We start from the raw sequence: 25,297 nt of genomic DNA, 5'->3' as shown, positions 1-25,297 counted from the left end.
ATGGCTCTGATACCAACTTGTAACGCTCACGATGCGGCTATATCTCCCACGTGTCGAGGCACGACTTAGAGGCATAACCGCATTGTGGTTTTGTCGCAAGAAGGGTCATCTTCACACAATCGCATGTAGTGAACAAGAATGGGATAACGAGAGTTGGCTTACAATCGCCACTTCACACAATACATAAATATAATTCATACATCATCCAAAATACACACATAGACCGACTACGGTCAAGATCCAAAAGAAAATAAGATAACCCCAAATGCTAGATCCCCGATCGTCCCAACTGGGCTCCACTACTGATCATCAGGAAACGACACATAGTAACGACCACGTTCCTCATTGAACTCCCACTTGAGGTCGATCCCATCATCTGCACTGGCATCGTCGGCACCTGCAACTGTTTTGGTAGAATCTGTGAGTCACGAGGACTCAGCAATCTCACACCCGCGAGATCAAGACTATTTAAACTTATAGGAAAGGATGGTGTAATGAGTTGGAGCTGCAGCAGGCACTAAGCATATATGGTGGCTAACATACGCAAATGAGAGCGAGAAGAGAAGCAACGGAACGGTCGTCATCTAGTAATGAACAAGAAGTGATCCTGAACTCCTACTTACGTCATTCATAACTCAAACCATGTTCACTTCCTGTAACGCCCACGATGCGGCTATATCTCTCACGTGTCGAGGCACGACTTAGAGGCATAACCGCATAGTGGTTTTGTCGCAAGAAGGGTCATCTTCACACAATCCCATGTAATGAACAAGAATGGGATAAAGAGTTGGCTTACAATCGCCACTTCACACAATACATAAATATCATTCATACATCATTCAAAAAACAATCATATAGACCGACTACGGTCAAAATCCAGATGAAAATAAGACAACCCCAAATGCTAGATCCCCGATCGTCCCAACTGGGCTCCACTACTGATCATCAGGAAAAGACACATAGTAACGACCACGTTCCTCGTCGAACTCCCACTTGAGATCGACGCCATCGTTTGCACTGGCATCGTCGGCACCTGCAACTGTTTTGTTAGAATCTGTGAGTCACGGGGACTCAGCAATCTCACACCCGTGAGATCAAGACTGTTTAAGCTTATAGGAAATGATGGTGTAATGAGGTGGAGCTGCAGCAGACTCTAAGCATATATGGTGGCTAACATACGCAAATGAGAGCGAGAAGAGAGCCAACGCAACGGTCGTGAAGCTAGAAATGATCAAGAAGTGATCCTGAAACTACTTACGTTCATGCATAACTCAAACCGTGTTCACTTCCCGGACTCCGCCGAGAAGAGACCATCACGGCTACACATGCACTTGGTGTATTTAAATTGGGTCAAGTGACAAGTTATCTACAACCGGACATTAACAAATTCCCATCTGCCTCATAACCGCGGGCACGGCTTTCGAAAGATATACCCTGCAGGGGTGTCCTAACTTAGCCCATCATAAGCTCTCACGGTCAACGAAGGAAAAACCTTCTCCCGGAAAGACCCGATCAGTCTCGGAATCCCGGTTTACAAGACATCTCGACAATGGTAAAACAAGACCAGCAAAGCCGCCCGAATGTGCTGACAAATCTCGATAGGAGCTGCACATATCTCGTTCTCAGGGCACACCGGATAAACACTACGTACAGCTAAAACCAATCCTTGAGTTTCCCCAAGGTGGCGCTGCAAGTGGCTCTAGTTTGGACCAGCACTCAGAGGAACACTGGCCCGGGGGTTTAAAATAAAGATGACCCTCGGGCTCTAGAAAACCCGGGGGAAAAAGGTATAGGTCGCAAATGGTAAAATCAAGGTTGGGCCTTGCTGGAGGAGTTTTATTCAAGGCGAACTATCAAGGGGGTCCCATAAATCACCCGACCGCGTAAGGAACGCAAACTCAAGGAACATAATCCCGGTATAACAGTAACTAGGGCGGCAAGAGTGGAACAAAACACCAGGCATAAGGCCGAGCCTTCCACCCTTTACCAAAATATATAGATGCATTAATTAAATAAGAGATATTGTGATATCCCAACATTTCCATGTTCCGACATGGAGCAAACTTCAACTTCACCTGCAACTAGCAACGCTATAAGAGGGGCGGAGCAAAAGCGGTAACTTAGCCAAGCAACGGTTTGCTAGGAAAGGATGGTTAGGGCTGACAAGGCTAAAATAGGAGACATGATATAGCAAGTGCTAGGTAGCGGAGCATGGCAATAGAGCGAACAACTAGCATAGCAAAGATAGAAGTGATTTCGAGGGGTGGTCATCTTGCCTGCAAGATTCTCAGAGTTGTCGAAAGCTTGATCCTCGTAAGCGTACTCGACAGGTTCCTCGTTCACGAACTCGTCTCCCGGCTCTACCCAAGACAAGAACACAAACAAACGGAACCACAATCAACAACGAGAAATGCACAAGCAACATGATGCAAAGCATGTATGATATGCAAGATATGATATGCGATGCGTATGCGTGCTCCGGAAGGAAAATGATGAACATGGAAGTAACTTGGCAAACCAAGCATGCCACTGAAAAGATGAGATGATTTCGGTCGAAATCGATATAAAGATCACCGGAATCGGATGGACGGTTTGCAAATGGCAAGCAAAACAAGAATGACACTAATCTGCGAAAAACAGCAAGATAGCACTTCAAATGCAACAAGTAACAATGCTACAGCACCCCAACATAGCAACAAAGCACATGGCAGTATTCTACAGGAGATGCTTACCAAAAGATGAACACTGAGCTACGGCTAGATCACAACATATCCAGCTCAAACAAGCATGGCAAAAGTGCAAAAGATTACAGGTTCACAGACTTGGTGAAAAACTGGACATGGCAGAAATCAGCATCAGGTAGCAATGTTCAGAGCACGAAATCTACATGCTACAGGAACTTAACATAGAAAAACAAGGCATGGTAGTGTTCTACTAAATGCACATGACAAAAGTCCCTTACTGACCATAAGCCAAAAAGGACCATCATGTTAAGAATCTGCCAGAAATATTTTATAGCAAAAGTAGAGCAAGATTGAGTCATGCTACGGTACTCTAAAATTGCAAACAATTGCAGGAATGGATCAATTACAACTATAGCTACAAAACATCCTTACTTAACATCTCCTTAATATGCATGGATCTCTCTGTAGCATCAAGTTTACATGGCAACAAAATTACAACAGACAAAGACTTAGAGAAATCACTAAGTCCCTGAAATCAGAATTATTACGGGACCTACTTTGCATGCTTGTGCTAGTCACCAAAGAGATCACAAAACTACATGGACTATACCACTGGAAAGATCGCATGGCATACTTCAAAACACATGTAAAGCTCATGCTCAAAAGATGCACAGAATAAATGATACAAAAATGACAAATCTCCAAGTTCTGATAAGAACCCGAGATTAACAGCAACTAGCCCTCTTCCAACGAAGATTTGGGCATCAAGATGACCTCTAATGAAAATGGTGCAATTGAACAAAATGAGCATCACGAGACGAACAATTTGACATATTACACGTGCGATTCGGAGCTATATGCACAGAGTTATAGCATCGGGAACAGGAGCACTTGCTGAGAATTTCCAGGACTTAGAAAAATTAGAGGTCGCGAGAAAGTCAACGGGGCTCACAGATCTGGATCGAGCGAGGAGTTTGGGCTCGGGCTCCGGCGAGGAAGGTTGACGCCGGCGAGGCAGGGGACGGCGGGGTCCGGCGCCGACGAGGGCGGCGGGGTTCCCGAGGCGCGGCGGCGGCAGAGGAGTCCGGCGGATCGGCGGGGCCGGCGGGGCCGGCCGGCGAGCTCGTGGCGGCGGCGGCCGGTGGCGATGGCGGCGGCGGCGGGCCGGCCGGCGACGGGAGAGGCGGCGGAGGCGCGGTGCGGGCGCGGGCTCGGGCGGAGGCGCAGCTCGGGCCGCGGGGGCCGGGAACGGGCCTGCGGGCCGGCGGCGGCGGCGGTTGGACGTTGTCCGGCGCGGACGGACGCGTCCGGCGGCGCGGTGGGAAAATCTCTAGGGTTCGTATGCGAATCCGTTTTTCGGGATGCCCACATATAAATAGGTAGAGGGAGCTAGGAGGCTCCAAATGAGGTGCGGTTTTCGCCCACACGATCGTGATCGAACGACCTAGAGCATGGAAGAGAGTTTGGTGGGTTTTGGGCTGGTTTTGGAGGGGGTTTTTGCTGGACACTCAAATGGACTTTGCGGATGCCCGGTTAACCGTTGGAGTACCAAACGACCTCCGAATGGAACGAAACTTGACCGGTAGTTTCCGGGTGGTATATTAAGACCACTTGACAAGCCTCGGTCCATTCCGAGGAAGTTTGACACACGCACACAAAAGAAAACAAGAGGGGTGCACCGGAGGAGATAGGAGCGCCGGATTGGAAAACGGACAACGGGGAAAATGCTCGGATGCATGAGACGAACACGTATGCAAATGCAATGCACATGATGACATGATATGAAAATGCATGACATGACAAAATACAAAACGAAAGACAAAACCCGACAACGGAGGGAAAAACATATCACATAGCCGAAAATGGCAAGAGTCGGAGTTACGAATATGGCAAGTTACATGCGGGGTGTTACACTTCCCGGACTCCGCCGAGAAGAGACCATCACGGCTACACACACGGTTGATGTATTTTAATTAAGTCAAGTGACAAGTTCTCTACAACCGGACATTAACAAATTCCCATCTGCCTCATAACCGCGGGCGCGGCTTTCGAAAGATATTACCCTGCAGGGGTGTCCCAACTTAACCCATTATAAGCTCTCACGGTCAACGAAGGATAAACCTTCTCCCGGAAAGACCCGATCAGTCTCGGAATCCTGGTTTACAAGACATTTCGACAATGGTAAAACAAGACCAGCAAAGCCGCCCGATGCGCCGACAAATCCCGATAGGAGCTGCACATATCTCGTTCTCAGGGCACACCGGATGAGACATCCTACGAGTAAAACCAGACCTCGAGTTTCCACGAGGGGGCCCCGCAGTCTACTCAGTTCGGACCAACACTCGAAGGAGCACTGGCCCGGGGGGGGTGTTAAAATAAGATGACCCTCGGGCTCGCGAAAACCCGGGGGAAAAGGCTTAGGTGGCAAAAGGTAAAACCAAAGTTGGGCCTTCCTGGAGGAGTTTTATTCAAGGCGAACTCTCAAGGGGGTCCCATAAATCACCCAACCGCGTAAGGAACGCAAACTCAAGGAACATAATACCGGTAAGACAGAAACTAGGGCGGCAAGAGTGGAACAAAACACCAGGCATAAGGCCGAGCCTTCCACCCTTTACCAAATATATAGATGCATTAATTAAAATAAGAGATATTGTGATATTCCAACATATCCATGTTCCAACATGGAACCAACTTCAACTTCACCTGCAACTAGCAACGCTATAAGAAGGGCTGAGCAAAAGCGGTAACTTAGCCAAACAACAGTTTGCTAGGAAAGGATGGTTAGAGGCTTGACATGGCAATATGGGAGGCATGATATAGCAAATGGTAGGTAGCACAGCATGGCAACAGAATGAACAACTAGCAAAGCAAAGATAGAAGTGATTTCGAGGGGTGGTCATCTTGCCTGCAAGGTTCTCAGAGTTGTCGAGGGCTTGATCCTCGTAAGCGTACTCAACAGGTTCCTCGTTCACGAACTCGTCTCCCGGCTCTACCCAACACAAGAACACAAGCAACGGAACCACAATCAATCACGGGAAATGCACAAGCAACATGATGCAAAACATGTATGATATACAAGATATGATATGCGATGCATGTGCGTGCTCCGGAAGGAAAAATGATGAACAAGGCAGTAACTTGGCAAACCAAGCATGCCACTGGAAAGATGAGATGATTTCGGTCGAAATCGATATAAAGATCACCGGAAACGGATGCACGGTTTGCAAATGGCAAGCAAAACAAGAATGACACGAATCTGTGATTAACAGCATGATAGCACTTAGAATGCAACAAGTAGCAATGCTACAGCACTCCAACATAGCAATAAAGCATATGGCAGTAATCTACAGGAGATGCTTGACAAAAGATGAACACTGAGCTACGGCTAGATCACAACATAACAAGCTCAAACAAGCATGACAAAAGTGCAAAAGATAACAGGTTCACAGACTTGGTGAAATTACTGGACATGCCTGAAACAGCATCAGGTAGCAATGTTCAGAGCATGAAATCTACATGCTACAGGAACTTAACATGGCAAAACAAGGCATGCCAGTATTCTGCTAAAAGCATATGACAAAAGTCCCTTACTGACCATAAGCCAAAAAGGACCAGAAGATATGATGGCAACCATGTAAACATAGCAAGTTTCGTTAACAGGTTTCAGACTTACAGCAAGATGGCATGTTTATGAAGCTATCCATGGCAAGGGGAAATACATAGCATGTATGGATCAACTACAACAAGCTTGGCAAAATTGAATAACACGTAAACAATCTGCCAGAAATATTTTATAGCAAAAGTAGAGCAAGATTGAGTCATGCTATGGCACTCCATAATTACAAACAAGGGAAGGAATGGATCAATTACAACAATATATAACAAACATCCTTACTGAACATCACCAAAATATACATGGATCGCTCTGTAGCATCAAGTTTACATGGCAACAAAATAACAGCAGATGAAGACTTAGAGAAATCAGTAAGTCTCTGAAATCAGAAACATTACGGAGCCTAGTTTGCATGCTTGTGCTAGTCACCACAGAGATCACAAAAATACATGGTATACACCTCTGTAAAGATAGCATGGCATACAACAAAACACATGTAGAGCTCATGCCCATAAGATGCACAGATTAAATGATACAAAAATAACAAATCTCCAAGTTCTGCCAAGTAACAGCAGACAACAGCAACTAGCACTCTTGCACCAGAGATTTGGGCATCAAGATGGACTCAAATGAACATGGTGCTATTGAACGAAATGTAGAGAATCACGAGACGAACAATTTGACATATAACACGCACGAAACGGAGCTATATGCAGAGAGTTATGATGCGTTGAACATAACAATATACTGCAAAATGCATAGGACTTGGAAATATTTCGGGGGAGATAGATGTCAACCTCCCGTCGTTGACTGGATCTGGATCGGCCGAAGGAGCTCGCCGGAACGACCGGAGGCTCGTCGCCGGAGACGGAGGAGAGGGAGACGCGGCAGCCGGCGTCGGGGGAGCGCGGAGGAGGTCGGGGACGCGGGTCCGGTGAGGGGAGACGGCGGCGCGGGCGTCGGCGTCGGTGCCCGCGGGCGGCGGCGGACGGCACCGGCGACGTGGGGCGGCGAGGCGGAGGCGGTGGGAGAAGGAGCGCGGGGCGCGGGCGGAGACGGCCGGCGGGGCTCGGGCGCACGGGCCCGCGGGGGCCGGCGGCGGGCCTGGCGGGCCGCGGCGTACGGGCGGTGGCCAGGGCCACGTGGCAGCGCGGGATTGGCCGCGGGGGCGGCGGCGGCTTCGTCCGGCCGGAGCGGACGCATCCGGCGGTGACGGGAGGAGTTTTAGGGTTTTGGACTGCGAATGCTTTCGGGAGGGGTGCAAATATATAGGTAGAGGGAGCTAGGAGGCTCCAAATGAGGTGCGGTTTTCGCCCACACGATCGTGATCGAACGACCTAGAACATGGAGATGACTTAGAGGGGTTTTGGGCTGTTTAGAGAGGGGGTTTTTGCTGCAACACACAGAAGGCATCTGCGGTTACCCGGTTAACCGTTGGAGTACCAAACGACCTCCAAATGGAACGAAACTTGACCGGTGGTATACCAAGGCCACTTGACAAGCCTCGGTACATTCCGAGAATGTTCAACACCCACTCACGAAAAGAAACAATAGGGGTGCGCCGGAGGAGGTGGGAGCGCCCGATTTCAAAACGGACAACGGGGAAAATGCTCGGATGCATGAGACGAACACGTATGCAAATGAAATGCACATGATGACATGGTATGAGATGCATGCCAAGAACAAAATGCAAAATGAAAGACAAAAACCCGACCACGGAGGGAATATCATAGCACATAGCCGAAAATGGCAAGAGTTGGAGTTACAAATACGGAAAGTTACATGCGGGGTGTTACAATGAGGATCTGTTATCTTTGGTGGGCAAGGAGCCCAGGCTTGCGAAGGTTTCTACTGCTGCTCGGGCTATTGAGTTTGGTGGGTCCTCCTCACGAGGTGCTGCTTCAGACGATCCCACTGCTCTTGCTCACTCTATTGCATCTTTGCCTTCTTTTTCTAAGAAGGAGAAGAACATGTTGTTTCGTGGGTTCAACAATTTGTTCAAGATGTGCCAGTCCACCGGAAGGCGTCAAGTGGCGGAGACCAACTTCCGCAAGAGTCAGATGCGACAGTTCAAGGCTGCCAGAGAGCTTGAGTCTGGGGTGACCGAGCCTAGGGGGCTTAGGACACTAACAGTGCTGCCACGGCCTACTCCAACCCTTGCCTTGCCTACATTCCTGAGGATGAAGATGATGACGCCGTCAGTGCCCCTCCTCACGTTTAGGGTGTTTCGGTAGCATCGCCTTTTTCCCTTTTTGGTACCTCGATGCCAAAGGGGGAGAAGTGTTCTATTAGGATTCGCCTTGTGCTTGGAGAGATTGCAAGCCCTTGCCTTTTCTTTGATCTTCTACGGGCTTGTAATACTTTTATGTGTCTTTTCTGTACTTTGGTTGTGAGTACTTTGATTTCAGATCTTTAGCACCCGTTGTCTTTAATTTCCTTGATCTCAATCTAGTTTGTGCTACTTATTTATCTCGGTTATAGTTATTAGGTTGCACTTGGCTATTGATGTAGGGGGAGCCGTCTTGATGATGTGATATGGATTCCTAGCATATTTTAAAATATGCACACATCAAGGGGGAGCCTTATACATCAATAGTGTTGCATGGCTTTGAGTTATATCTCCTTCTTAATAGTTGCCATGTGCGAATCATATTGTCATCAATTCACCAAAAAAGGGGAGATTGAAAGTGCAATTGTCACTCAATTACATTTTGATGATTGATCACAATATGATTCGCGATGACTAATGTCGGTTGTCAAGTTTATTTCAGGACATTATCGCCTCTTGTGCGTCGACGGGCGTCGGTAACCCTATCAAGTCCAAAGAGAGAAAAGACGGTGTTCGGTGTCAGCTCGAGAAGTTTTTTGGTTTCTTTTTGAGTCATAGGAACATCCGTACTATCAAGAGGGGTTGCTATGATCTTGGAGTTGGGGAACTCAAACTTCTCTCTTCCTTCTTTGTTATCTGCTTCGGGCATTATCGGGAGTTTCTTCATGTGCCGGGGCCTCCTCCCTCTCGTCTCCACCACCTCATGCTCCTGTCTGATTGGTGCGGGTGCCCGGGCCCTTCGCCACCTCCACCTCGCCCCTCTCTGCCTGGTGCGGGCGCCCGGGGTTTGGGGCCCCCGGGTGCCCGGCCCTTTGCCTGCCGCCTCCTCTCCGCCCCTGCATGGTGCGGGTGCCCGGGGTTTGGGGCCCCCGGGTGCCCGGCCCCCTGCCCGCCACCTCCTCTCCGCCCCTGCATGGTGTGGGTGCCCAGGGTTTGGGGCCCTCGGGTGCCCGGCCCCCTACCCGCCGCCTCCTCTCCGCCCTTGCATGGTGCGGGTGCCCGGGGTTTGGGGCCCCGGGTGCCCGGCCCCTCCATAGTGCCCATCGCCTGCGCCTCCCTGTTCACTCCGGGTGCCCGGGGCCTTGACCCCCGGGTGCTCGGACTACTCTGCTTTTGTCCGGGCGCCCGGACCCCTTTAATCCGGGTACTGCTACCTCTTGAGTATGCGTTGGTTTTCCCTTGAAGAGGAAAGGGTGATGCAGCAAAGTAGCATAAGTATTTCCCTCAGTTTTTGAGAACCAAGGTATCAATCCAGTAGGAGGATACACGCAAGTCGCCTAGTACCTGCACAAACAATCAAGAACCTTGCAACCAACGCGATAAAGGGGTTGTCAATCCCTTCACTGCCACTTGCAAAAGTGAGATTTGATAAAGATAATAAGATAAATATTTTTGGTATTTTTGTTGTATAGATTGAAAAGTAAAGATTGCAAAATAAACGGCGACAGAAATAGCTCGTTGGCGGGAGATTAATATGATGGAAAATAGACCCGGCGGCCATAGGTTTCACTAGTGGCTTCTCTCAAGATAGCAAATTCTACGGTGGGTGAACAAATTACTGTCGAGCAATTGATAGAAAAGTGCATAGTTATGAGAATATCTAGGCATGATCATGTATATAGGCATCACGTCTGTGCCAAGTAGATCGAAACGATTCTGCATCTACTACTATTACTCCACACATCGACCGCTATCCAGCATGCATCTAGAGTATTAAGTTCATAAGAACAGAGTAACACATTAGGCAAGATGACATGATGTAGAGGGATAAACTAAAGCAATATGATATAAACCCCATCTTTTTATCCTCGATGGCAACAATACAATACGTGCCTTGATGCTCCTGCTGTCACTGGGAAAGGTCACCGCAAGATTGAACCCAAAGCTAAGCACTTCTCCCATTGCAAGAAAGATCAATATAGTAGGCCAAACTAAACTAATAATTCAAAGAGACGTGCAAAGATATCAAATCATGCATATAAGAATTCAGAGAAGAATCAAATATTGTTCATAGATAATCTTGATCATAAACAGACAATTCATCGGATCTCGACAAACACACCGCAAAAAGTATTACATCAAATAGATCTCCAAGAGAATCGAGGAGAACTTTGTATTGAGATCCAAAGAGACAGAAGAAGCCATCTAGCTAATAACTATGGACCCGAAGGTCTGTGGTAAACTACTCACACATCATCGGAGAGGCTATGGTGTTGATGTAGAAGCCCTCCGTGATCGATTCCCCCTCCGGCGGAGCGCCGGAAAAGGCCCCAAGATGGGATCTCACGGGTACAGAAGGTTGCGGCGGTGGAAAATAGGTTTCGTGGCTCCCTGGATGTTTTTAGGGTATAATAGTATATATAGGTGAAAGAAGTAGGTCAGTGGAGCTACGAGGGGCCCAGGAGGGTGGGGGACGCGCCTACCCCCTGGATGCGCCTCCCTGCCTCGTGGCCACCTTGTTGCTTCCTTGACGTCCACTCCAAGTCTCCTGGATCGTTTGTTCCAAAAACAATCCTTGCGAAGGTTTCATTCCGTTTGGATTCCATTTGATATTCCTTTTCTGCGAAACACTGAAATAGGCAAAAAATAGCAATTTGCACTGGGCCTTCGGTTAATAGGTTAGTCCCAAAAATGATATAAAAGTGCATAATAAAGCCCATTAAACGTCCAAAACAGATAATATAATAGCATGGAACAATAAAAAATTATAGATACGTTGGAGACGTATCAAGCATCCCCAAGCTTAATTCCTGCTCGTCCTCGAGTAGGTAAATGATAAAAACAGATTTTTTGATGTGGAATGCTACCTAACATAATTTTCAATGTAATTTTCTTTATTGTGGCATGAATGTTCAGATTCGAAAGATTCAAGATAAAATTTTAATATTGACATAAAAATAATAATACTTCAAGCATACTAACTAAGCAGTTATGTCTTCTCAAAATAACATGGCCAAAGAAATCTCATCCCTACAAAATCATATAGTTTGACCATGCTTCATTTTTGTCACACAAAAATGCTCTCATCATGCACAACCCCGATGACAAGCCAAGCAATTGTTTCATACTTTAGTATTTCTCAAACTTTTTCAACTTTCACGCAATACATGAGCGTGAGCCATGGACATAACACTATGGGTGGAATAGAATATAATGATGGGGGTTGTGGAGAAGACAAAAAAGGAGAAAGTCTCACATTGACGCGGATAATCAACGGGCTAGGGAGATGCCCATCAATTGATGTCAATGCAAGGAGTAGGGATTGCGATGCAACGGATGCACTAGAGCTATAAATGTATGAAAGCTCAACAAAAGAAACTAAGTGGATGTGCATCCAACTTGCTTGCTCATGAAGACCTAGGGCATTTGAGGAAGCCCATTGTTGGAATATACAAGCCAAGTTCTATAATGAAAGATTCCCACTAATATATGAAAGTGACAAAATAAGAGTCTCTCTATCATAAAGATCATGGTGCTACTTTGGAGCACAAGTGTGGAAAAAGGATAGTAGCATTGTCCCTTTTTTATTTGGACTTTCTTTTTTTGGCCTTTCTCTTTTTTTTCATGGGACAATGCTCTATTAATGATGATCATCACACTTCTATTTATTTACAACTCAATGATTACAACCCGATACTAGAACAAAATATGACTCTATATGAGTGCCTCCGGCGGTGTACCGGGATGGGCAATGAAACAAGAGTGACATGTATGAAAAATTATGCATGGTGGCCTTGCCACAAATACAATGTAAACTACATGATCATGCAAGGCAATATGACAATGATGAAGCGTGTCATAATAAATGAAACGGTGGAAAGTTGCATGGCAATATATCTCGGAATGGCTATGGAAGTGCCATAATAGGTAGGTATGGTGGCTGTTTTGAGGAAGATATAAGGAGGTTTATGTGTGATAGAGCGTATCATATCACGGGGTTTGGATGCACCGGCGAAGTTTGCACCAACTCTCAAGGTGAGAAAGGGCAATGCACGGTATCGAAGAGGCTAGCAATGATGGAAAGGTGAGAGTGCGTATAATCCATGGACTCAACATTAGTCATAAAGAACTCACATAGTTATTGCAAAAATCTACAAGTCATCAAAAACCAAGCATTACGCGCATGCTCCTAGGGGGATAGATTGGTAGGAAAAGACCATCACTCGTCCCCGACCGCCACTCATAAGGATGAAAATCAAAGAACACCTCATGTTTCAAATTTTTCACACAACGGTTACCATACGTGCATGCTGCGGGACTTGCAAACTTCAACACAAGTATTTCTCAAATTCACAATTACTCAACTAGCACAACTCTAATATCACCATCTTCATATCTCAAAACAATCATCAAGTATCAAACTTCTCATAGTATTCAATGCGCTTTATATGAAAGTTTTTATTATACCCATCCTGGATGCCTATCATATTATGACTAATTTTATAGCCAAAGCAAATTACCATGCTGTTCTAAAGGACTCTCAAAATTATATAAGTGAAGCATGAGAGAACAATAATTCCTATAAAATAAAACCACCACCATGCTCTAAAAGATATAAGTGAAGCACTAGAGCAAAATTATCTAACTCAAAAGATATAAGTGAAGCACATAGAGTATTCTAATAAATTCCGATTCATGTGTGTCTCTCCAAAAGGTGTGTACAGCAAGGATGATTGTGGTAAACTAAAAAGCAAAGACTCAAATCATACAAGACACTCCAAGCAAAACACATATCATGTGGTGAATAAAAATATAGCATCAAGTAAAGTTACCGATAGACGAAGACGAAAGAGGGGATGCCTACCCAAGATTAGGCTGTTGGTTGTCCTTGAATTTTACCTTGGGGTGCCTTGGGAATCCCCAAGCTTAGGCTCTTGCCACTCCTTGTTCCGAAATCCATCAAATCTTTACCCAAAAACATGAAAACTTCACAACACAAAACTCAACAGAAAATCTCATGAGCTCCGTTAGTGTAAGAAAATAAACCACCACATTAAGGTACTGTAATGAACTCATTATTTATTTATATTGGTGTTAAACCTACTGTATTACAACTTCTCTATGGTTCATACCCCCCGATACTAGCCATAGATTCATCAAAATAAGCAAACAACACACGAAAAACAGAATCTGTCAAAAACAGAACAGTCTGTAGTAATCTGTATCAAACGCAAACTTATATATCTCAGAAACATCCGAAAAACTAGGAAGACCTAGATAATTTGATTATTGATCTAGTGCAATTGGAATCAGTATTTTATCACTTTATGGTGATTTTTTAACAATTGTTTTCGTAAGCAGAAAGTTTCTGTCTTTTTCAGCAAGATCAAATAATTATCACCCAAGAAGATCCTATAGGTTCTACTTGGCACAAACACTAAATAAAACATTAAACAACATCTAACCAGAGGCTAGATGAAATATTTATTACTAAACAGGAACAAAAAGAGAGGAACAAAAATAAAATTGGGTTGCCTCCCAACAAGCGCTATCGTTTAACGCCCCTAGCTAGGCATAGAGATTTCAATGATGCTCACATGAAAGACAAGAATTGAAGCACAAAGAGAGCATCATAAAACATGTGACAAAGACATCTAATTCTAACATACTTCCTATGCATAGGCATCTTATAGGAAAACAAATTATCAAGGAAAGCAAAAACTAGCACATGCAAGGACGAAGAAAGAGACGATAGCAATCTCAACATGAAGAGAGGTAATTTAGTAACATGAAAATTCCTACAACCATACTTTCCCCTCTCTTAATAATTAAATGTAGGATCATAAGCAAATTCAACAATATAGCTATCACAAAACATATTCTTAACACGATCCACATGTATGCAAAGTTGACACTCTTCCAAAATAGTGGGATTAACATTAACTAAAGTCATAACCTCTCCAAACCCACTTTTATCAAAAACTTCATAAGATTGAACATTCTCCAAATATGTGGGATCTAAAGTTGACACTCTTTCAAACCTACTTTCAATATTATTGCAAACACTATTATCAATCTCATAATCATCATGGGGCTTAAATAAATTTTCAAGATCATAAGAAGAATCACCCCAATCATGATCATTGCAACAAGTAGTAGACATAGCAAAACTAGCATCCACAAGCCTAGGGTTTTGCATATTATTAGCACAATTGACATCAAGAGAATTCATAGTAAAATCATTGCAATCATGATTTGTAGCGACCCGAACCAAAATGGATCGAAGTCTCTGTGCTTAAGTGTCATCCCTGGATCGGTATGCTGACACACACAGTACTCGAGGAATTATAACAGAGTTCAATCACACTTTATTACATCGAGGTTCTCAAAAGAGTATTTATTACAATAATATGGCCAAAGGCCATCTAAATAAAAATAACCGCGGAAGCTTAAAAGGTAAATGAGTCCATCCAACTCCACGGCAATCTGAGTGCAGAACAACGACCTATCGCACCTTTAATCTTCGTCGGAAAAGTCTGCAACATGAGACGTTGCAGCCGTGTAGGTCAGCACATGGAATATGCTGGCAATTTCACACCATAGAGTAATAATAAATGAAAATACTATCTCTATATGAAAATTTAGCTGGTGGAGGCTCTAAGTTTTATTTTGCATAAAGCCAATTTTACCCTACAACAAAGGAATAAATTTATATTTACTACTAAATTAAAATGCCATTATTGAGAAGGTTCCTCCAACTCAATCCCAAAATTCCCAAGTTATTAGTAACCCAATAATTTCATTAAAAAGAGTGATGAGATCAACCAATAATTCACTTCTAGATACTCAAGCTGTCCATAACCGGGGACACGGCTAATCATGATTAGTTTGTACACTCTGCAGAGGTTTGCGCACTTTTCCCCACAAGACTCGACCACCTCCATGATCGGAAGATCGAGACATAGCCTTTCAGAAGCGTTTCCCCTTAACCCTGGGTAGACCGGTACACCTACTATCCCCTACATCAGCTAGTCTACCACGGAAAGAGGTCACACAACTTACTAAACTATGCCAGAGCCCATAATGGCTTGTGGCTGCACACGGAAGTTTCTAGGCATGAAATATCTTATGATCCCTTTGAGCCTGGGTGGCGGACCTAGGGTAATCACACGGGTACTCCGGGATTCCCCTTGGGCAAGCATTGGTTTCTCCAGGTGCCCCAAACAATCCACCCAGATGTGTATTAAAGTTGCCACCTTAGATTATCCCAAAATTATTAACTCTCGCAACTTGCATGGATCACACATACCAATCCCCGTCTACGAGCATGGCTAAGCAATATATGATATAACGAATGTTCCCGGGGTGATCAAAAGGTCATAGGTTCCTACCACATGAACTACATAGCATAACCACATGTTCCCAATCCTATTCATGCAATCTTTGAGGGTGAAACTAATGCATAGTAAAAATTGGGTATTCGAAATTATGATCAAAGTGTGAACTTGCCTTGCTGACGTTCGTTGAACTGTAAAGATTCATGGTAGCAAGCTTCACACTCCAGATGATCTAGCGTAAGCAAGCAATAACATTCATAAGCATACAAGCGAAGATCCAAGAAGAAAACAAATAAAAGACTTCGGAAAACTTCAAAAACATCCAAATAAAGTTTCTGTTCAGAACATAACTTTTACAGTAGCAAGAAATATGTATGTTTGGGTCTAACAGAAAGTACACATTACGAGCATCGATTTGCAAAAAGAATCACCTAAAACGGAGTTACGAAACTCGAGTTACGGCCTAACGAAGTTTGAATTCAGATCTGTTTGAATTCAAATTTTAAAACTTTCAAAAATATTTTTCGTTTGGTTCTCTGGATAGAAGATATTTTTATGAACTAGTAGGAAAAAGAATCAACTAATTTGGAACTATAGATTGATAGATACGAATTTCCGAAGATTGGGCATTTTTCGGGAAATCAATTACGGGATTCAATATGAACTGCCACATGGCGTGCTGTGATTGGTGTATACCCCTTCAACTAAGAACACGTTTTGAAGGAATGGCTGGGTGCTCACCGTGAGGGTTCGCCGGAGTTGGGCGGAACGGAGTGTATTCGATGAACCGGAGTCGATGGTGTAGCGAACGGTGGAGATATGGTGAAGGAGAATTCTATGGACTCCGTAAGGATCTCAGGAGCTTTCTACTTCACTGGACAGAAGTGGCCGAAGTTTTGCACGGCGGCGGTGAGCCTCGATCCTCGCGGTTCTGATGCTCCTTCCGCGAAATCGAGAGAGAAAAGGGCTCACAGAGATGCGCATCAACAAGGGGAAGAGAAAGGTGGAGGAGTTAGGGCTTGGGGTACCTCGGTCACGACAGAATCCTCGTCGGACTTTGATGCTATTGTCGAACTCCGGCGAGCAATTGCTCATAGGAGAGATCGAACTCAAGAGGGATTTTGAGCGTGATGATGTAGGGGAGTGGGGTGTATCCAGAGATGGTATTTATAGGTGCGTGGGGAGTCCATACGAAGAGATCCACGACGACCTTAGTGCGGCCATTAATGGCTGTTTGTGCAAGAACGTTTCCGGATCAGTTCGGCGATTTATGGCAATAATGTTGGGTTTTAATTCCCTGAATGTGTTATTGGTAACGCCCTCGACAATTTTTGTTTTGACTCCGAAGTGAAACGGCAAAGAAATTAAGTGGGAGGAGGGGAGGAAGAGGTAGAGGTGACATGCTTGTTCCTCTGTGTTCTTGAAGGCTGAACGAAAAGAGGTAGAAGAAGACGAGCGCCTGGGCCTTGCGCTAAATGAAAGGGAGATGGGCTTAGTGAGAAAAGTGGCCCGTGGCTGAGTGTTTTTTTTTAACAGAAACACTATGGCACCGAAAATACAAATAATGATAAGTCTAATTTTTTTTTCCAGAAAATTCACATAGATATATGGTCTTATGTATGACCTAGTGAACTTTTATCTGGCCTAAAATGCAAGTTTTCAAAAATAAACTTTTTGCTATGCTAATAAAATAAATTGCAAATAAAACTCAACAAATATATTTTGGTTCCAAATTCAATTTCCAATATTTTCTTTCTGTTTTTGAAGAAGTCATTTTATCTTCTCTCTTTATTTTATTTTTGATATAATGGAAATGAATTTTGGTGAAACCAAATTTGATCCAAACTCCCGACTTCAAAAAAAAAAAAATTCAAAATTGGTTTTTAGGGAAACTTCCAACTCTCTCTTTTGGTCCTTGAGTTGCTCAAAGTCCCTTGGATCAAAAATCAAATAAAACAAATGTGGCAAAAATGCATAAATCATGGATGCATATGAATGATCTATTATAAACATCCAAATTGAAAATTGGGATGTTACAAACCTACCCCCCTTAAGATGAATCTCGCCCTCGAGATTCGGGTTGGCTAGCAAAAAGGTGTGGGTGGTCCTGTCGGAGGTCTTCTTCTCGTTCCCAGGTGGCTTCTTCCTCAGTATGATGACTCCACTGAACCTTGCAAAACTTGATGACCTTGCTGCGGGTAACCCTGCTTGCAGTCTCGAGAATCTTGATGGGCTTCTCCTCATATGTCAGATCACTATCCAACTGTATGGCCTCCAGTGGCACTGTATCTCTCAAAGGAATATCGGCCATCTCCGCATGGCACTTCTTCAACTGGGAAACGTGAAACACATCATGAACTCCTAACAAGGCTTCTGGTAATTCCAACTTGTAGGCAACTTCACCCATGCGTTCTAAAACTCTGTACGGCCCCACAAATCGTGGTGCTAACTTTCCTTTGACTCCAAATCGTTTAACTCCTCGAAGTGGAGACACACGAAGATATGCTCTATCTCCGACTTCATAGGTTACCTCCTTGAGTTTAGTATCGGCATAACTCTTCTGTCTGGATTGGGCTACCTTGATTCTATCGCAGATCAGCTTGACTTTTTCCTCTGAATCTCTAATTAAATCTGGTCCGAATAATTTACGGTCTCCAACTTCATCCCACATCAATGGTGTCCTGCACCTCCTTCCGTACAAAGCTTCGAAAGGGGCCATTTTCAAACTAGCTTGATAGCTGTTGTTATATGAGAACTCTGTGTAAGGCAAATTATCATCCCAACTAGATCCATAATCTAGCGCACAAGCTCTCAACATGTCCTCCAGAATCTGGTTGACTCTCTCGGTCTGCCCATCTGTCTGCGGATGAAAAGCTGTACTGAACTCCAGCCTGGTACCCAAATTTTCATGTAACTGATGCCAAAACTTTGAGGTAAATTGTGTTCCTCTGTCTGATACAATGGTCCTCGGAACTCCATGCAGACATACGATCCTGGTCATGTATATCTTGGCTAACTTAGCACTTGTATATGTGGTTTTCATGGGGATGAAGTGAGCTACCTTAGTCAAGCGATCAACCACTACCCAAATAGAATCATAGCCTGATCGGGTCCTGCGTAATCCTGTAATGAAGTCCATGCCAAGCTTGTCCCACTTCCAATCTGGTATCGGCAAAGGCTGAAGTAATCCTGCTGGTTTCTGGTGCTCTGCCTTAACCCTCTAACATACGTCACATACTGCGACATACTCGGCAATATCCCTTTTCATACCTGTCCACCAGAAACTTTCCTTCAAGTCCAAATACATCTTGGTGTTGCCCGGGTGTATTGAATAAGGCGAATCATGATCCTCCCGAAGAATAAATTTCCTGATCTCTGGGTCATTTGGCACGTAAATACGCTGCTCAAACCATAAGGTTCCATGTTCATCCTCACGAAATCCTTCTGCCTTTCCTTGGTTCATCCTTCCCTTTATCTCCGCAATACCTTTGTCTAACTTCTGGGCTTCTCGGATCTTTCCCAACAAAGTGGATTGAATTTCCATTGCGGCAACAAAACCTCGTGGTACTATCTCCAATCGAAGATCTCTGAGATCATCAATTAACTCCTAAGGTAATCCTCCTGCTATGAGGGTATTGACATAGCTCTTGCGGCTCAATGCATCTGCCACAACATTGGCCTTTCCTGGGTGATAGTGCAATTTCATGTCATAATCCTTTATGAGCTCCAACCATCTTCTCTGCCTGAGGTTCAAATCCTTCTGCATGAAGATGTATTTCAAACTCTTATGATCCGTGTAAACATCACAACGATTTCCGCTAAGAAAATGTCTCCAGGTCTTGAGTGCGTGCACTACGGCTGCTAACTCCAAATCATGTGTGGCATAATTCCGCTCATGAGGTCGAAGCTGACGTGAGGCATATGAAACAACTCTTCCTTCTTGCATAAGAATACCTCCAAGTCCCTGACGTGAAGCGTCGCAATACACCTGAAAATCCTTGTGTATATTCAGAAGAATTAGCACTGGGGCTGTGACCAAACATTCCTTTAGCTCTTGGAAACTGGCCTCACATTCGTCGGTCCAAACAAACTTAGAGTCTTTCTTCAATAACTCTGTCATGGGCTTCGCGATCTTGGAGAAATTCTCAATAAACCTCCGGTAATATCTTGCAAGTCCAAGAAAACTGCGAATCTCTCCGACTGAGGTTGGTGCCTTCCATTCGGTGACGGGTTCAACCTTGGAGGGGTCTACTGCTATTCCTTCTCCTGATATAACATGTCCGAGAAATCCGACTTCCTTCAACCAGAATTAGCATTTGCTGAACTTTGCGTATAATTGATGTTCCCTGAGCTTCTCAAGAACCAAGCGCAAATGTTCCTTGTGTTCTTCTTCATTCTTCGAGTAAATCAATATGTCATCAATGAATACCACAACAAACTTATCCAAGAACTCCATGAAACTTCTCCAACAAACTTATCTTCATTCTTCGAGTAAATCAATCAGAGCCACAATCCATTGTGGTGAAGCTTCGTGGTATCGTTGGGAGCCTCCAATTAAGTTGTGGAGATAGCCCCAACCTTGTTTATAAAGGCTCAGTTGCCGCCTTCAAGGGCACCAATAGTGGAATCACGACATCTCACATTGTGTGAGGGCGTGAGGAGAATACGGTGGCCCTAGTGGCTTCTTGGGGAGCATTGTGCCTCCACACCGCTACAACGGAGACGTACTTCCTCTCAAAGGGAAGGAACTTCGGTAACACATCCTCGTCTCCACCGGCTCCATTTTTGGTTATCTCTTACCTTTACTTGTGCAAGCTTATGTTGTGTTGCATTCCTTGATTGCTTGTATGCTTGTTGTTGTTGCATCATATAGGTTGTCCACCTAATTGCAAGGGGGGGCCTCCTGGAGCCAAGCGGAGTCGTCGGCGATGAAAATGAGCGCGTCGAGACGGATCTCGCGGCCCTCAGCCAGACCACCGCCGGAAACCATGATGAGGGAGATCGGGAAAATTGCAACCTCACCGAAAGTCGCTAAGACACCTGCCCCACGGTGGGTGCCAACTGTCGTGGGAGTACGTCTGACAGTAGAATGGGGGGTACGTAGGAGGAGGCAAGATCCTAGCTATGATGAGGTTGTGCACGCAGGATTTACAAGTTTAGGCTCTTCGCGGAGGAAGTAACAGCCCTACGTCTCGGTGCCCGGAGGCTTGGTCGACTGGATTATGCGTGAGAGTTACAGGGGGTGCGAACCCTTGTGCCAGTGGAGGGGGGTGGCTTATATAGAGTGCGCCAGGACCCCAGCCAGCCCACGTTACAAAGGGTTCAATGTACATTAAGACAGAGCATTACTGGTAACGCCAGTAATAAAGCGGTATAAATGATCTTTAAGACTACAGAGTGATTGCCTGACCGTTGTCATCCTGAGTGACGTTAGGCCTTCTCTACTCCGAGTGATTTCTTGTATCGTCGAGTGACTCATTCTGTTGGTCGAATGGAATTGGAGTATCCGAGTGAGGTTGAAGGTCGAGTGGATTGCACTCCTCGATAACTCAGTCGGTTTCTCTTCTTGTGCTTTGAATGTCTTTGACTCTAGGGCAGTGTCCTTGGGTAGGATGCCTAGGTCAAGCCTAGGACCCTACTCCAGGTACATGTCATCGTCAGACTGTGTGTCCGGGACTGTGTGTCCTCAGGTTTAAATACCTAGCCGCTCCAACAAGACGTACGACTGTCACAACAGTTGGAACTGGTCTACCAAATCACTGTCTTCACCGAGCTACTGGTTCTATTTCTTCAACCCTTTCATTTCCTCCTTACTGTGTTGTTGTACTTGATCGTTACTGTTTGAAGACTTTGACTGAAGACTTTCTCAATTTCCTCAATCCTATTTCTTCAGTCAATTCGTCTTCAGCCTGCTTATCCTGTGTCTACACTACTTGTACTCTGTGCTTGTTCTCATTTCATTATGATGACTATGCTACTGTTCTGTTATGTTTGCATGTGAGTACTTATTCTGCTGCTAGTTGTTCGTGACTTAGGAATTTCCTCACCTTGAAATTCCTCAGTGACGAATTTGTAAAAATCGCCTATTCACCCCCCTCTAGTCGATATAACGCACTTTCAATTGGTATCAGAGCAAGGTACTCCCTTGTTCTGTGTGATTTTGGTTTAACCGCCTGGAGTTTTAGTTATGTCGACTGCAGGTATGATCAAGGTCTGTGCTGGGTGTCCTACCTTCGATGGGATGGACTACCCCTACTAGAAGAATAAGATGCGAATGCATCTTGAGGCAATTGACAGCGATCTCTGGTACGTTGTGGAAAATGGTGTTCCCTCTGTCACTCCTACAATCAACGCTGTTGATGTGAAGAGATTCAAGCAACTCGACTCTCAAGCGAAGAACATCATATGTGGCCATCTGAGCAAAGGGCAGTATGGCTGAGTGAGTGCTTTGGAGACAACTAAGCTTATCTGGGATAGGCTGTCCAAAGTCAATGAAGGAGTCTCAACACAGCGTGACTCCTGAGTTGACGTTCTTCGCAATCTCTTCAACCGCTTCAAAAGACTCGACAATGAAAATGTTTAGCAAACCTTCGATCGCCTCACCGACATCTCAAATGAGCTTCAAGCACTTGGTGCCACTAACATCACCGACCATGAGGTGGTGAAGAAATTGCTGAGATCGCTTGATTCCTCATTTGACATCCTCGCACTGATGATACAAGAATGTGGAGACTACAAGTCACTTGATCCCGCTGATATCCTAGAGAGGCTAAACACTCATGAGTTCCAACTTGCTGAGAAGAGAGATCTCTATGGACCGAGCTATGGCAGATCACGCGCTCTGAAGGCCAAGGCAGTATCTGAATCTGAAGGTGAGGATTCTGGTAGCAGCCTTGGTGACCCTGAAGAACTGAGCCAGGAGCTAGCAATGCTCATGAGGAAATTCCAGAAGTTCTCAAGGCATGGTCGCTTTGGCAAATCCTCAAGAAGTGATGACGTAAGATCAGATTCCTCATCCCGTGACTATAAGAAGAGAACTTGCCACAAATGCAAGAAACCTGGTCAGTACATTCAAGATTGTCCTCTGTGGGAAAAGGAATCAAAGAAGAAGAAATACAAGGATTACAGTTCTGATGACTCAAAGAAGAAGAAGAAATCTTCAAAGTCCTCATCATCAAAATGCTCGAAGTCTTCATCTCACAAGAAGAGCAGCTCCAAAAAGGCTCGAGCATTCATTGGCAAGGAAATGGACTCTGAAGCTGAATCTGAGGAATAGGAAGAGGAGGCATCTGAGGAGTCAGAATCTGGTGTGGCGAGCCTAGCCCTCGCTACTGCGTTCGTCAGCAAGTCCATCTTCAACTCTGAGGAGAATGGCTTCCCCAACATGGCTGACGACGGCGATGATGACTACACTCCCACCTATTGCTTCATGGAAAAGGGTGCCAAGGTACTCAAATATCCCTCCTCTGAATCAAGTGAGGATGAATCTGATGAAAACCTCAAGCCTAGTTACTCTAAACTTGCTAAGATTGCTGTGAAACAACAAAAGGCTTTTGAAAAGGTTCAAAATATGCTAGACAAAAGCGATGACCTGTTGGGTGATACGTCTCCATCGTATCTATAATTTTTGATTGTTTCATGCCAATATTATACAACTTTTACATACTTTTGGCAACTTTTTATATGAGTTATTGGACTAACCTATTAATCCAGTGCCCAGTGCCAGTTCCTGTTTTCCGCATGTTTTTTGTATCACAGAGTACCCATATCAAACGAAGTCCAAATGCAATAAAATTTCACGAAGAATTATTTTGGAATATATGTGATTTTGGGGAGTTGGTATCACCGCAAACGGAGGCCCACACAACCCACAAGACACCAGGGCGCGCCAGAGGCCCCTGGCGTGCCATGGTGGGTTGTGCCCTCCTCGAACGTCTGTTGGAGCTCTACTTCGGGCGCAACGAAGCTTATATCTGGAAAAAAAACGTGTTCAAATCTCAGCGCAATCGAAGTTACGGATCTCCCGGAATATAAGAAACATTTTTCGGTCAGATCTGGGCAGCGCGAAACAGAAGAGAATAGAGAGGGAGATCCAATATCAGAGGGGCTCCCGCCCCTCCGCGGCCATGGAGGCCATGGACCAGAGGGGGAACTCTCCTCCCATCTAGGGGGGAGGCCAAGGAAGAAGAAGAAGGAGGGGGGCTCTCTCCCCCTCGCTTCCGGTGGCGCCGGAGTGCCGCCGGGGCTAGGATCGTGACGGCGATCTACATCAACAATCTTGCTACCGTTAACACCAACTCTCTCCCCCACTATGCAGTGGTGTAACACCCCTTCTCCCCGCTGTAATCTCTACTTAAACATGGTGCTCAACTCCATATTATTTCCCAATGATCTATGATTATCCTATGATGTTTGAGTAGATCTGTTTTGTCCTATGGGTTAATCGTGATCTTGGTTGGTATGATTGTATATTTTATTTATGGTGCTGTCCTACGGTGCCCTCTGTCTCGCGCAAACGTGAGGGCCCCCCCTCTGTAGGGTGTTGTAATATGTTCATGGTTTATTTATTGTTAGTGTTGCGGGGGATGACAGCAGCCCAAACGCGGATAAGTGGGTTATGGCGTATGGGAGTAAAGAGGACTTGATACTTAATGCTATGGTTGGTTTTCATGACCTTAATGATCTTTAGTAGTTGCGGATGCTTGCTAGGGGTCCAATCATAGGTGCATATGATCCAAGTAGAGAAAGTATGTTAGCTCATGCCTCTCCCTCATATAAAATTACAAGAATGATTACCGGTACTTGTTATCGATTGCCTAGGGACAAATAACTTTTCGTTGACAAAAGCTCTCTACTAAAACTAACTTAGTTGTGTCCTTATCTAAACATCCCCTAGATTTTATTTACGTGCTCTTTATTATCTTGCGAACCTATCCTATCACACCTACAAAGTACTTCTAGTTTCATACTTGTTCTAGGTAAAGCGAACGTCAAGCGTGCGAGAGTTGTATCGATGGTCGATAGAACTTGAGGGAATATTTGTTCTACCTTTAGCTCCTCGTTGGGTTCGACACTCTTACTTATCGAAAGATGCTACAATTGATCCCCTATACTTGTGGGTTATCAAGACCTTTTTCTAGCGCGGTTGCGGGGGAGCAATAGCGTGGGGTGAATATTCTCATGTGTGCTTGTTTGCTTTATCACTAAGTAGTTTTTATTTCCTGTACTAGGTTGTTCTCTATCTTTAGTTATGGATATGGAACATGAAACACCAAAAAAATTAGTGGTACTTGGTACTCATGGAGATGGGGAACCTCCTAAAATCCTCGATGCTCGTTATGTAAAATATAGTATGCACTACTTTGATAATCCTGAGAAAACCCCATTCAACATG

Source organism: Aegilops tauschii, chromosome 6 (genome assembly GCF_002575655.3).
Source record: "Aegilops tauschii subsp. strangulata cultivar AL8/78 chromosome 6, Aet v6.0, whole genome shotgun sequence".
Lineage (NCBI taxonomy): Eukaryota > Viridiplantae > Streptophyta > Magnoliopsida > Poales > Poaceae > Aegilops > Aegilops tauschii.
This window is presented reverse-complemented; position numbering follows the sequence as displayed.